The sequence below is a fragment of the Sardina pilchardus genome, chromosome 7 (assembly GCF_963854185.1).
Source record: "Sardina pilchardus chromosome 7, fSarPil1.1, whole genome shotgun sequence".
NCBI lineage: Eukaryota > Metazoa > Chordata > Actinopteri > Clupeiformes > Clupeidae > Sardina > Sardina pilchardus.
In genome coordinates this window covers 18,687,706-18,701,226 of record NC_085000.1, presented here as the reverse complement: position 1 = coordinate 18,701,226, position 13,521 = coordinate 18,687,706, and positions in this window count along the sequence as shown.

Below are 13,521 nucleotides of genomic sequence, written 5' to 3'. Positions count from 1 at the left end.
GGGGAGTCGCTGGAGTGTGTCCTGCGCCTCTCGGCCCCCCCCCGGCGGAGGGACCGGACCCCTCCTCAGGGCTCACCTGTCACTTTCCGCTGCGCTGGGTTTCACTCGTCGCGTCCGTGTGGCCCGTGTCAGTCAGTGCTAAAACCCCCTCACCTGGTCACCCTCGCTCATTTCCATCCAACAACAGAGCACGGCGGGCGCCATGATGGCAGCAGCGCTGTAAAGTGCGCTGTACAATCCAACGGCTACATGCACATGAGAATGACTGAGGCTGTGAATGACTTACCGTATGCAGCATTTATTATTACCTCTGCCAAGGAGGCTATGTTTTCATCCAGGTTTGTTTGTTTGTAGGTCTGTTTGTTTGTTTGTTTGTTTGTTCACAAGATAACTCAAAAAGTTATGGATGGATTTCGATGACATTTTCAGGGAAGGACTGAAATGACTTTCGCTGCATTCTCTGAGAGCTTTTCTAGTTTACAGTTTATGAATCACTTGGTCAACAACATAAGCGTTCTTCTTTTTCCCCACTAACATCCTTCCCATCTTGACCTTCAATGGCACACCATAATGTTACACATAACGAAGATACAGATCACAAGGAATAAAGGAAACCTTTCAAGAAAATCAGTAGTGTGACATCAGTTTATCAAGTGGAGATTTCTGCATTACTAAGCAAGTGCACTCATGTGTGGGGTGCAGACCATTTGCAATAGACCAATATTAGTTGGAAAAAAGTACATTAAAACTCGAAATTCAAAACTTGTGTTAATGAAAGTCATCATTAAAAGTAAAAAAAGAGGGGAGAAATCTTGTCTAGGGGAAGGCAATGTGCATACCAACATGATAGTTGTTCAGTAATATGCAAATGAGAGAGAAGAAACTATAGGACAAATACTGTACCTCTGTACCCATATGCATTTAGCGGCATCTGTGTGTGTCTGTACGTGTGTGTGTGTGTGTGTGTGTGTGTGTGTGTGTGTGTGTGTGTGTGTGTGTGTGTGTGTGTGTATGTGCATGAGAGAGAGAGAGAGAGAGAGAGACAGAGAGAGAGCGTGCGTGTGCGTGTGTGTGTGTGTGTGCATGCGTGTGTGTGTGCCTGTGTGCATGCGTGCGTGCTTGTGTGTGTGTGTGTATGTGTGTGAGCCCCGTGTGAAAACATGAGTGAGCAGCCTGCAAATCGATGGGGACAAGAGATCTGGTGTCTCGCAAATCCAGCGGCGTCTGACATGTTCCCAGCATAATCTCCCTGCATTGTGCTGCTGGGGTAAGCTTATCCTCCTCTGACTGGCCTGTAAAAGGTTCAGCACTGCTGTAACTCATGTCTTAGAGAGAGAGAGAGAGAGAGGGAGAGAGGGAGGTGTGGGGGGGACACTGCCACCTCCTCTCTCCCCTCCTATCCCTGTCAAACCAGCGGATTATGCAAGAAATCATCCCCTGCACTTCAATAAAGCCTTTTCTTATTTGCTCCCCTCTTTCAAAACATCACTGGATTTGTGACACTGACTAGTACTTGGCTTCCTGTATTAATTTCTGGTGCCTGCTATACAGGCCTCCTTATGAGTGCTTCTCTTATAGCAAAGGCCAATGCATTGTGGGAGCTGTATTGGTAGAGGAGATTAATAAGACAGACATGGAGATGCCAGGAGACAATGAATGTGCGTGTGTGTGTGTGCGTGTGTGTGTGTGTGTGTGTGTGTGTGTGAGAGAGAGAGAGAGAGAGAGAGAGAGAGAGAGAGAGAGAGAGAGAGAGAGCGCCATGCTTGAAATTCTATGGCGCATTTCATTTAATTTTTTTTTTCAGAATTGGACCATGTTTTCCGAGGGACATTAATGACACCAGCCCAGGAAACATCAGGATTGGTGTACTCTGATGGAAGGAATGACCACTTATAGTGACAGTAAATTGAAACTTTACACTGCAGTGCTTATGTTGACAATAAATTGAAACTTAACACTGCTGTGCAATTTACAAAGACATAATAAAAGGGCCCTGACAAGCTGAGAGAGAGGCTTGTAAAAGAGTGCCACATATGCAGTAAAACATAATGAAATACAAGAATGACTTTCCATTGATCTGAAATGGCAACAGCATTTTCTTCCAAATCAAAGAATGTTAGTGAGTGTTAGCCTAATGTTTGGAAGGAGTGTAGCTCATTGTGAGTGTGTGTGTATACAGTATGTGTGTGTGTGTGTGTGTGTGTGTGTGTGTGTGTGTGTGTGTGTGTGCGTGTGTGCGTGCTGTCTCCAGACTGTCTCCAGAAGCTGTAGACAGTCACCTTCAGCAGGAATTTTCTCATACTGAGTGTCATTGTAAGTACATTGTAAATAACACAAGTGTGTGTGTGTGTGTGTGTGTGTGTGTGTGTGTGTGTGTGTGTGTGTGTGTGTGTGTGCGTGTGTGTGTGTGTGTATGTTTGGTGAAGAAGGTGCCAGAACAACAAAGTAGTAGAATGAGGCAATGTATCCTGAAATTATTACACAGGTATGGCCATAAGTGTGTGTGTGCGTGTGCTTGTGTGTGTGTGTGTGTGTGTGTGTGTGTGTGTGTGTGTGTGTGTGTGTCTATCTGTGTGTCCAGACTTCATAAACGCTAGTGCCAGTGCCTGTCTGTCTGCCCTTGGAGATCACTTACATCAAAGCACCAATCAAAAACTGGTGCAGATATAATTTGTCATCAGGGATTTCCTTCAGGAGAATTATAGAGAAGATACAGGCCGATCAATACTATGGATTTTCACTGCAGTGGCTGATTGTCCAATTGCCGTGAAACATGTGCCGAGATAAAAGGCCATGCCTGCCATTTTGCAACAGACTGCAGAGTCAGCATCAAGCTTGTCAGATACTTATAGGCTGCTGTGATAGAAAATTATCATGCTGCAGTGTCCAAGTCCTATTTAACGCTTCTGCCCCACAGACTCTGATTCATCGCACATCCTCTGCTGCCCTGTCCTCTCCTCTCCTCTCCTCTCCTCTCCTCTCCTCTCCTCTCCTCTCCTCTCCTCTCTTCTCTCTCTCTCACGTCCTTTCCTCTCTCCTTTCCTGTCCTCTATTTCCCTCCCCTCTTCCTCTCTGTCACAGCGCGTTTGAAGGGGCATCATTCCGTCGGTGGAGTCTTAGCTGACAAGCGGAGACACAAGGAGTAATGATAGAGTAGAGCGGGCAGGAGAAAGAGAGAAAAGGAGAGACGGAAAGACAGAGGCGGGAGACGGACAGACGGACGGACAGACGGACGGACGGACTGAAGCAGATGTCACTGAGCACAATTCCTGGTTTAGGAGAACGTCTGTATGAATTAGTCAGGCTCTGTATTGAGCGCGGCTAAATCCGTCAGTGAACTGACCTCTGTGTTTAGAGACGACGACGTCGTCGTCCTAAAGTCCTTAATCATCAGGCACATGAGGGACATGACACTGAACGCTGTCTCCTATAAGCCGGCACCGCAACTTCAAAATACTCTGGCTTTTCAGTTGGCTCTTTATTTACTCTGTTCCTCTGAGCTTTAAGCCATGTGGATCTAAAGATGGATAAGTGTCATTAGGAGACAAATGAAGTGTAAAGCGGTGATTAAGCCCTAGTGCATATGAAGGAGATGACCTCGGCTGAAACGCGCCCATAAGATGACAGACTGGTCATTTTGCTTGAAAGCTCTCTCCAAAATTACTCCATTAAAGTCAGAGTGAAAGCAGTGCTACTTCACTAGGGCAGTGTAAGTTTACTTGTTGGAAGTTGTAATCTGTTGGAATCCAAGATGATGAAATCGTACCATAAATGTTTCTCTTGAGGAATGTCTGTCCACGCTGTCTATACCTTGGCTCAAATCATCTGAAACTGTATCATCTTCCTATATCTGCCAGCTACTGTGAGTGAAACTTCTGCAGATCATGTCACATCTCATTTTCATATGAATTCACCAATTATACGCATTGCGAGAACTATATGACACACTCTCAAATCTTCATCTGGCATCATAAACGGTGTCAGAAGAGTTCAATCCCCCTTTTAGATCTTAAGTCTGTTCATTCTCTATTCTTCATTCTGTTCACGTGCCTTTGCCGGCTCTTGCATATCAGGAAAGTTTCTCCAGGTAGACAGAATAACCACAAATCACTATTGTGAGACTCAGTAGGCTTTAGATTTCCAATACGAACTTGGAAAAATGGCATCGCCAGAGTTATAGACATTATAATGCCGAGAGACTAATGTTTTTTTTCCTTTTAAATTTGTCATATCTGTGCTGTGTTGATGATTTTGCTGTTACCCATGTGGGAAGGGAGGGCTATGGTCTACTTTGAAATGTATTTGTATATGCATTAATAAATACCAAAAATAAAAGTTATAAAAAAAAGATTTACACACACATACAGGAACATCTCTGCTAAGGGCCAATGTCTGATAGATGTCAGCACCAGCACTGTAGCAAAGGATCCCACACATACGCTAAAGATAACTTCAGAAACCTTTGAACTTTGATGCGAGGAGTCAAAGACATTGTGCAACAACACAATGTCAATGAGTTCAAATCAGTGCAAGCCAAAAGTCTGCAGGGGTGGGCGACATCATCTTTCTCTCTGTTCCTACCTATATCTGTCCCATCCAACCAGTGACTTTGTGTTTTTGATTGACATCCTGATGGCCCTATCCCTTGCGCTGACTTGGTGAAAAGGGTTTGCTCAGAACCTCGGCAGGAAATAGCTCTTTAATAGAGAGCCGAAGTCACGCCCTTCTACTTCCGGTCTATGGGACCTATTTTACGATTTTTTATGCATGGGAGTCAATGGAGAGATAACAATTATTTTTTGGTCCCGTTCGAGTTGGACCGTGCATTTCACATATGATGTGTGGGAATTTAAAAGATAATTTTTCACATTAATAAAGTTCTGTTTTTCATTAGACTTTAAAAGTTATCTAAGTTTTGTGCGAATCCGTTCAGTGGACTACATTTCTCGTCTCAAACGATGCACGTCACCAACTGAGCCACCAACTAGCAAACGAGAGGCTGGCTAGTTAGCTAGCTATTATGCTAGTTAACGGTTACATCTTGCTGACAGCTAAGTCACTTAACAGTAGTGTTTGTACAGTCTATGAATGAAATACAACTTATCTGATGTGTTTAATCCTCTGACTCATGATATTTTCATCGGCAAGGGGGAAGCTCAAATAAGACCTGTTGCTGGCGCCCGTGGCTGTGAATTGGTCTAACGTCACTAACGCGACTGATGTGTTTGTAGTCGTTGGAAACACGATCTTTCACAATGTTGTAATTCACTAGTTACGACATACTTTTCAAATGTCTTTACATGAAAAATTGTCATTAAAATTGACAAACATCATATGGGTAATTCAAGGCACAAGACAATCGGGACCAGAAAATAATTTATATTTCTCCATTGACTGCCATTGAAAAAAAATCCAAAGATAGGTCCCATGGAGGCAATCGGAAGGGGCGGGACTTCGGCTCTCTATAGACCTCTGAAGTTCGCCTACAAAAAAAGCTGCCATCTTTGAAATTCGGTATCTGGCGATTTTTCCTATGGGAAAATAACATGGGGATTTTGAATTATCGCACCTGTTAAACTCTCGCGGGGACGATAAAGTCTTAAATGCAGACGTTTTCCTGAACACACTTTTGTCCTCTGCCTTCTTGTGCATACTGTGATCTCCGGCGCGCGAAGGCGGCAGACTTTGATTTTTGCTACCCCAGAGCTAATTGGCTAACTAACTGAATGGCAAGTTGCATCGCAGGTTAGCTCTGGGGTAGCAAAAATCAAAGTCTGCCGCCTTCGCGCACCGGAGATCACAGTATCCTCTCGAAGGCAGAGGCCAAAAGTGTGTTCAGGAAAACACCTGAATTTCCGATTTTGTCATCCCCGCGAGAGTTTAACAGGTGTGATAATTCCAAATCCCCATGTTAATTTCCCATAGGAAAAATCGTCAGATACCGTAACTCCTTATATGGGCAAAGATGGTAGCTTTTTTGTAGGCGAACTTCAGAGGTCTATGCTGCACATTTTACATGTTAGACAACATGAAAAAAAATACATTTTGAAAATAAATTCCTCATCTAATATATGTCATCACACATGGTACAATTTTACACAGAGAGCAACTGTACAGTATGTGTGCTTTCAGCATGCACTGTATGTATACACGCTATGAAAAGTCATTTTGAAAATAACCAAGCTAAGCAGCAAATATGAAGGCAACATTTTTGACCCTCACTCTCTCTCTCTCTCCCTCTCTCTCTTTGTCTCTGTCTCTCCTTTGAGCACACACATTTACACAGAGTTATACGCGAGTTGCATTGTTTTGCTAGCGTGATGGATATACCGAGGGTGTAATTGTTATTATTGCCAAACTCAAATTGAAACTCCTAACCTGGCTGACTCCAGCTATCAGCTGTCATTAAGTAAGAAAGCAGCTGCCTCTCGTGGCTGCCCTCCATGTGAGAGCTGTCTGCTGACACACAAAGTAATTGAAGAGGCAGTGTGGCTGCTTCTCGCTCTCAAAGGGGAGGAACGAACACTTGATCAGAGCATTTTTATGTCTTTTGAGGTGATTTGATTTCACGTTACGTCTATTTTATGGTCCAAGATGCCATTAATTTGCATGCCGTCGAGTCAAACCTTGACATTTTTATTTGGATGTCTCCTGGTTGTTTAGAGAAACAGTGGTTGCATGTTTTCAGCGCTGTCAGTCTGAGGACTGACTGCTCATTATATCAACACAGCTCTCAATGATGCTGCTTCCAAATTGACGGCCACAAGCTGGGTCAGAGTATTGCACTGATGAGTGTCTGTGTGTGACTGTGCTGAATAGAGTGTTTTTGTACATCACTAACGGATAAAACAACACCCATTCCCTTTTTTTCCCTTGTGACCTGGAAGGATCACTGATTTCCTTGCCCTGCTAGAAGATATAATTTCCCCTTTTTCTTGTAATGTTGGAGTAGAATAAATTAATAATATCACAACTAAATTTAGAAAACTATGTATTAAATGGAAAAGGAAATACATAAATGCTTCTATCAACCAGAAACACAGTGCAACAGTGACTATAAGGTGCGATTTTATAGTCCGTTATGTTGGTACACATGTGGTGCATTGTGTGAGGCTTAAGAATCACAAAGGTAATTTAACATGTAACAGTGCAGTGTGCATTTCAGGCACATACAGTACAAACATACAGAGAGAATATAATTATACAAGAGAATAGTATGCACATGTCCTGGAAAGAAGTAGAACTACAGTATTATACATATAACATAGTCACACTTTTTTGCTATTCCAATGAATTCTTCACTAGATGTGTTCAGTACATTTACTGTTCTACAGCTGTCCGCCTCCCTCTGAGTATTGAGGTAGCAATACTGAGTTTGTTGTATTAAATGATATGATATGAAATTACTGTACTTCAGTATATGCCAGAGAATGTGCTGCACTGCCAAATGAATGAATTACATTTGGTGTCCTTAGAAATGATTTTCTGTGCAATTTACATGTATTACCCATAATACCACCATAGTAGTGCAGGCACAAAGTCCCAATGGAGCTCTGTTCTATTTAAGCATGCACAAATGTAATGCCATTATTCCTTCTTCTGAAAAGGCTTTGTCGTGATAGAGCTATAAAATCACTGTGTATCAGACTTTGTTGTTGGCAGCTTTGGCTTACTGAAGTACAGTGTAAATAAAGTTTTGTGCTTGTTTATTTTGGGGTGATTGACACACTCACTCATGTATGTGTCACTAACCCTAACCCGAACAATAAGCTCTACTTATTAGAACTGAACATAAATTGGTGCTGTATAAACCGCTCAATGAAGCGTGAAGTGTGTAGACTACTACCTTGTTTTTGTGTTTTGTTTGTGTTTTTTTTTTTTTGGGGGGGGGGGGGGGGTAAAAATGAATAAAATTCAGCCTGGCCTATCTCTGGTATGGTAGGGTGTACTGTACTCTGTCCATGCGGGGCAGTGGGTGGGTTCAGTCCCAGGTTTGCTGTGGAGTGGAGAGCTGCGCGCGTGGCCTTCAGAGGCTGTGCTGGCCGGGCCGGTGGTGTGGTGTGGGGTGAGAGAGGCAGCCGAGCTGAACCCCTTGCCTTGCCTGTCGCTCTCTCTCTCCCTCTGATCTGATGAACTGCAGGCGTGAGGTGAGGCAGCACAAGGGGGTGAATGGGCCGGGCTAGCTTGGCGGCTCGCAGTAATTGAATCGGAGGCTTTTGCCCAATCCCCCGGGCGGGTGAGTTTAAGAAAGGTCACCGATGGAAACGGGCTGGGCTGACCCCTGCCCAATTATGGGGTCTCCGGCGGAACACGGCGCAGCAGCCTCCGCGGTGACAGTCATTTAGCAACGCTCATCTGAGGGGGGCCAGCAGGAGAGATGGATGATAAGAGGATAAAAAATGATTTTCCAGGACCTGTGAGTTACACACACACACACACACACACACACACACACACACACACAGGCACGCACGTACGCACACACGACACAAATGTGTGTATACACACGCACAAACATGCACACGCACACACATACTCACACATTTAAATGTACTAACCCGCCATACAGGCCACCTAATAACCCTTTACCTCAGCCTTTGCACTCCATCTCCTCCTCTCTCTTAGCTCTTAGCTCATCTCCCTCTCTCTCTCTCTCTCTCTCTCTCTCTCTCTCTTTCTCTCTCTCTCTCACCCACCCACACACACACACACACACACACACAGACAAACACACACCCACACACATACACGCCCATTCCCTATGGCACTGCCTCCAAACATAAGGTGGTTTTCTTTCCAGCCTCCTCTCCTCTCCTCTCCTCTCCTCTCCTCTCCTCTCCTCTCTCCTATTCTCTCTGTAACATGGTCAGTTCCTCCATGGCTCCGTCTTTAACATCTCTGCCGTGCCCTTGTTGTCTCTTTCTAATTTTCTTTGTCTCTTCTCTCTTCCCTTTTCCCCCCTGCCTCCCCTCCCCTCTCCACCCCTCCCCACCCCTCCAGACCCCCTCTCTCTACCCCCCCCCCTCCTCCTTCTCTGTGTTTCTCTCTCCCTCCCGTTCCTCCACCCCTCGCCCATGTGACAGCCCTGCATGATTATTGGCCCAATCACTCATGTAACAGCCTGTGCGCCTTTCCGTGGGGGCTCCAGTATTTGTCACTGTCACTAGCCCAAGTGCTCCGCCATTGTCTTGGAAATTGTATGTGTAAGGCAAGAGATGCCTGTGACCCACTTCAGTGACGGAGCCAGCGATGTGAGGGCGCTCATCACTACAAAAAAAGAGAGGGAGAGAGAGAGAGAGAGAGAGAGAGAGAGAGAGGGGAGAAAAAACAGCAGTTTGATGTGTCCTATTATGTGTCCCAGCTCAAGCCATAAATAATTGTGACAAGTTTTTTTGTTGCGCGTGAAAGTCCTTGACTCTGCCTCCTGTTCCCGCACCTCCTCCCTGCAATGGAGGCACTGCCAGGAGCCCTGATGATAGATGGCACTGAGCGGCCCATGACAACGGGATAGATTTTTAGTTTGTGCTTGGGAAGGGATCAGTAATGGTGCTTTGCTGTACAAAGCAATAAAAAGAAGAGGAAGGATGAGAGAGAGAGAGAGAGAGAGAGAGAAGAAGAAGAAGAGAAAGGGAGAGAAAGAGATCCATCAGTGAAAGGTTGCACAGCATAGAAATAAGTACAAATAAGAAATGATCGGAACTGATATGATTAAACCAATATGTGTATATTTGTGTGTTTGTTTGAAGGTTGTAAAGGCTATTAGCAGTCAACTACATTGAATTGGGGTTTTCTTATTTGCCTAAGGTGTCGTGGATCTGTCATCTCCAGAATTACACTGAAAAACTAGGATAATTTAAATAGATTTCTATGTATACAAATATGACTCTTGTAGCAATCACAAAGTGTATAGTCATGTAATCCATTTACTTCCATTAGTATTTTGCTGTATAAAGTTTGCTGTATGGCTTGGGTTTCTTTTTTTTCTTTTTTTAAACTAATCGTGCTGCATTTGGTTCGAAGGACTATGCATCAGCTTTTACCTCTGCAGTTATGTGATGAATATGCGTGTGGGTTAATATGCCAGACTGTAGATCCTTCTGCCAATTAAACTACTGATAGATCACGTTATCACTCATGCAAATGAGAGGAGCTCTGATGGAAACGTGTGTGTGTGTGTGTCTGTGCGTGTGTGTGTGTTTGGGGGAGGGCGGGAGGGAGCAGGGGTCACTACGTTCTCCCCTCTTTGTCCCAGCCTCAGCTATTACCAATCATCAATCTTTCCTCTCCTCTATGATAAGGTGAGCCGTTTTAAACGATCCTCCCACAGGAGCCAGTGCAAGAGATGGAACAACATGCAATTACTGAACTGGTTCCAGTGTCTCATATTTCTCTATTTGACCGTCACATACATGACACTATATGCTTGCAGTTTCCCCTTCCTCTGCCATCAATACATTGCATATTTGATTATGAAAAACGTAGGCTATATTAAATGTAAAAGTATGTAAAAATACATTATTATTAATGAAAATATGCCTTTAATTAATGTAACTGGTAACTAACTAGATTCAATCCGTTTTCTTGTACATTACATGGACATTTTCCATCTATGTTAGTGATGTTAAACTAGACTCTGAAACCATTACCAGTGGCCTTCCTCAAAAAATGGGCAAACCTAGTTTCCTGCCCACCCCACAGATGCATTAGCAGTTTGTCTGTTCTAGGGAATATGTTTCCTACTTTGTGAAACTGATTAATGGGTTGAAATGTACTGATTGCGTCGGACCGAGAAAGTGGCATTAAAATAATTACTCCCAGAGCCTTCTCGGAGTTTGTACATTTAGCACCGCACGACCATTAGGAATAATCTGTCCAATTAAAGGTTGCGTAATTAATTAAGTGCACGTTCTGTGAAAAGCGAACGAGAGGGGATTTATCAAACTGCTGAAATATGACCTATCTTGTCCGAAAGACTAATATGTTTAAACAAAAAAGATGAAAATTGATGACAACATTATTTGCAACAAAATGCTCACTGTGCAACTATGATGCATTCGCGCTTGGATTCAGCATCTTAGCATTGTCCTTATAGGACTGATGATGTATCACCCGCGACCGACGGGCAATAACTTTCACTGAAGGGCGGAGTGTCTATCGGGGCAGAGCCGATGCTTTATTTCCTTCCTGAAAACTACACTGTGTTCTTCTGTGCCCAGAGTAATCAGACAATCTGATAGCTGCAGAAACATGACGTAAACACCAGCTTACTGATATCTATCTGTGTTTGCAAAGGCAACAAACTATTTTCAGTTATTGTGGCAGGTGGAGAGTGTGGTCCATGGCTGCCCTAATCTCTATTATAGCTATGAAAAACCAAAACAGGGCACATATTAACTTACATATTTTTAAAGCTACATAATATCATGCTATTGCTAACCCTTGAAGAGGTGTTATATGAGATGAGTTGGATATTGGACATTTCATTATGTTGGGTGTTGTAGATTGTATAAACACATGGTGCTTCAGTACTTGGCTGAGTGTGTGTGTGTCCAAGATGTCCAACTGTGTATCTGGTGCAAGATCCTGCCAAGCCTGGTGCATGTGTGTGGCACATCCTGACCCCCTTCTCTCCACCCAAAGAGGCAGTGAAGCACAATAACTAGGCCTCACAATCCCATCCACCCACTCCTCTGTGCTACCCCTGCCAAAGCTCTGTGTGTGTGTGTGCACGTGGGTATGTGTGAGTGAGTGTGCACGCATGTGTTGGCATGGGCCTGGATGAAGACATGTGTCTGTGTGCATACACTATAGCCCTACCATATTTTCTCTGAGCGTTGTCACCCTGCGCATTAAAATGAGTGTCCCATATGGCCTTGAGTTAAAAAGTATGAAGAGAAGCCCAGAACACACACACACACACACACACACACACACACACACACACACAGCCACCCACCCACACACCCACACCCACACACACAGCATTAACAATTTCCAAAGAGACATGTCCACTTACATAGCCACACATTATTTAAGATCCCAAATCTGAGACTGTAATTACACTGTTACAGAGAGAGTCTCCAGGATACCAACAAGGATAAATCCATGACTCCTCACACACACAGCTAAACTCTTTGCATCCTTCTTGGAAAAGAAGTCTAATATACTGAGCTACAGAAGCACCAGCCATTTCAAACACCTTATATGATAGAGGATAGTGTTGTTTTTTTTACAATGAACACTGCATTTTCATGTGCCTGCAGGCCTTCCGCTAATAGCCTTCTCCACATTCACCTACAGTTTCAGTGATATGACCACAAGCAACCAAGGACAGCCGTGAGAGAAAAGGTTTGAGGAGAAATCAGAGCAAGAACATCCATCATCTCCGGGCATCAAACTAGAACTCCCACTGTGACTTTCAGAGAGTAATTTGGTCCAAAGGAATTGTATAATGCTGAGAACTTTATCATTGGGCGATTGTTCAGTGGTCTGTCAACATTTCTTTCAAGAGTGATCACTGCAGAGTTCCATTTTACATTTTTGACAGCAGTGAGTTGTAACAGATGGATTTATACAATCGCACAATTTGGCTATTTCACATATAATATTTTGCAAAGTGATTTTTGGTAGAAGTGCCCCATTTGGTCTATATTCTGTATGCAGTAGCACCATGTCTTACAAGGTTTATTTTCTGTGTTCTGTGACATTTTATGCGAGTGCTGACCTTTGAGAGACCAAGCAAAAACTAAGCTGTGTCTGAATGGAGGAGTGAAATGTCTACCTGTAATGTACTAAATGTTCTAGTCCTGCAGATGCAAAGTACTGTCTCTCACACACACACACACACATGCACACACATGTACACACGCACACACACACACACACACGCACACACGCACGCATGCACACACCCACATGCACACACGCACACACACACACACACACACGCACGCACGCACACACGCACACACACACACACACACATGATACTGTACCTCACTCCACACACTACGGATTCATATTCATCACCTCAGCTTCACCGTGACAGAAACTCTCCTTCTCCAGACCCCTCTCGATGCCTCTGGCCTCTCTCCTCTCTTCTCCTCTCTTCTCTTCTCCTCTACCCTCTCTCTCTCCTCTCTTCTCCTCTACCCTACATACATTCTTGCTGAAATTGCCATCAGGAAACGCCCAGTTGACAGCAGGCTCTACAAAGAGAAGCACTGGGGAGGAGAGAGGAAACGAGGAGAAAAGAAGAGAAGAGAGGAGAGGAGAGGAGAGGAGAGGAGAGGAGCGGAGGAGAGGAGACATAAATCCTCTGTCCTACATAAAAAGAAATACTATCCATGTCAGAGAAAGGTGGGATGCCCTAAAATGAATGATAACGGACTCATTAAAACTAACGGCCGCCTAAGTGATGAACGACCTGCCCGCTGAGAGCAGCTCTGAGAGGCGGCCCCTGCAAATTAAGATGGCAGCGCACGCTTAAGGCTGCTGTTTCCACCCTGCACCCCTGCACCC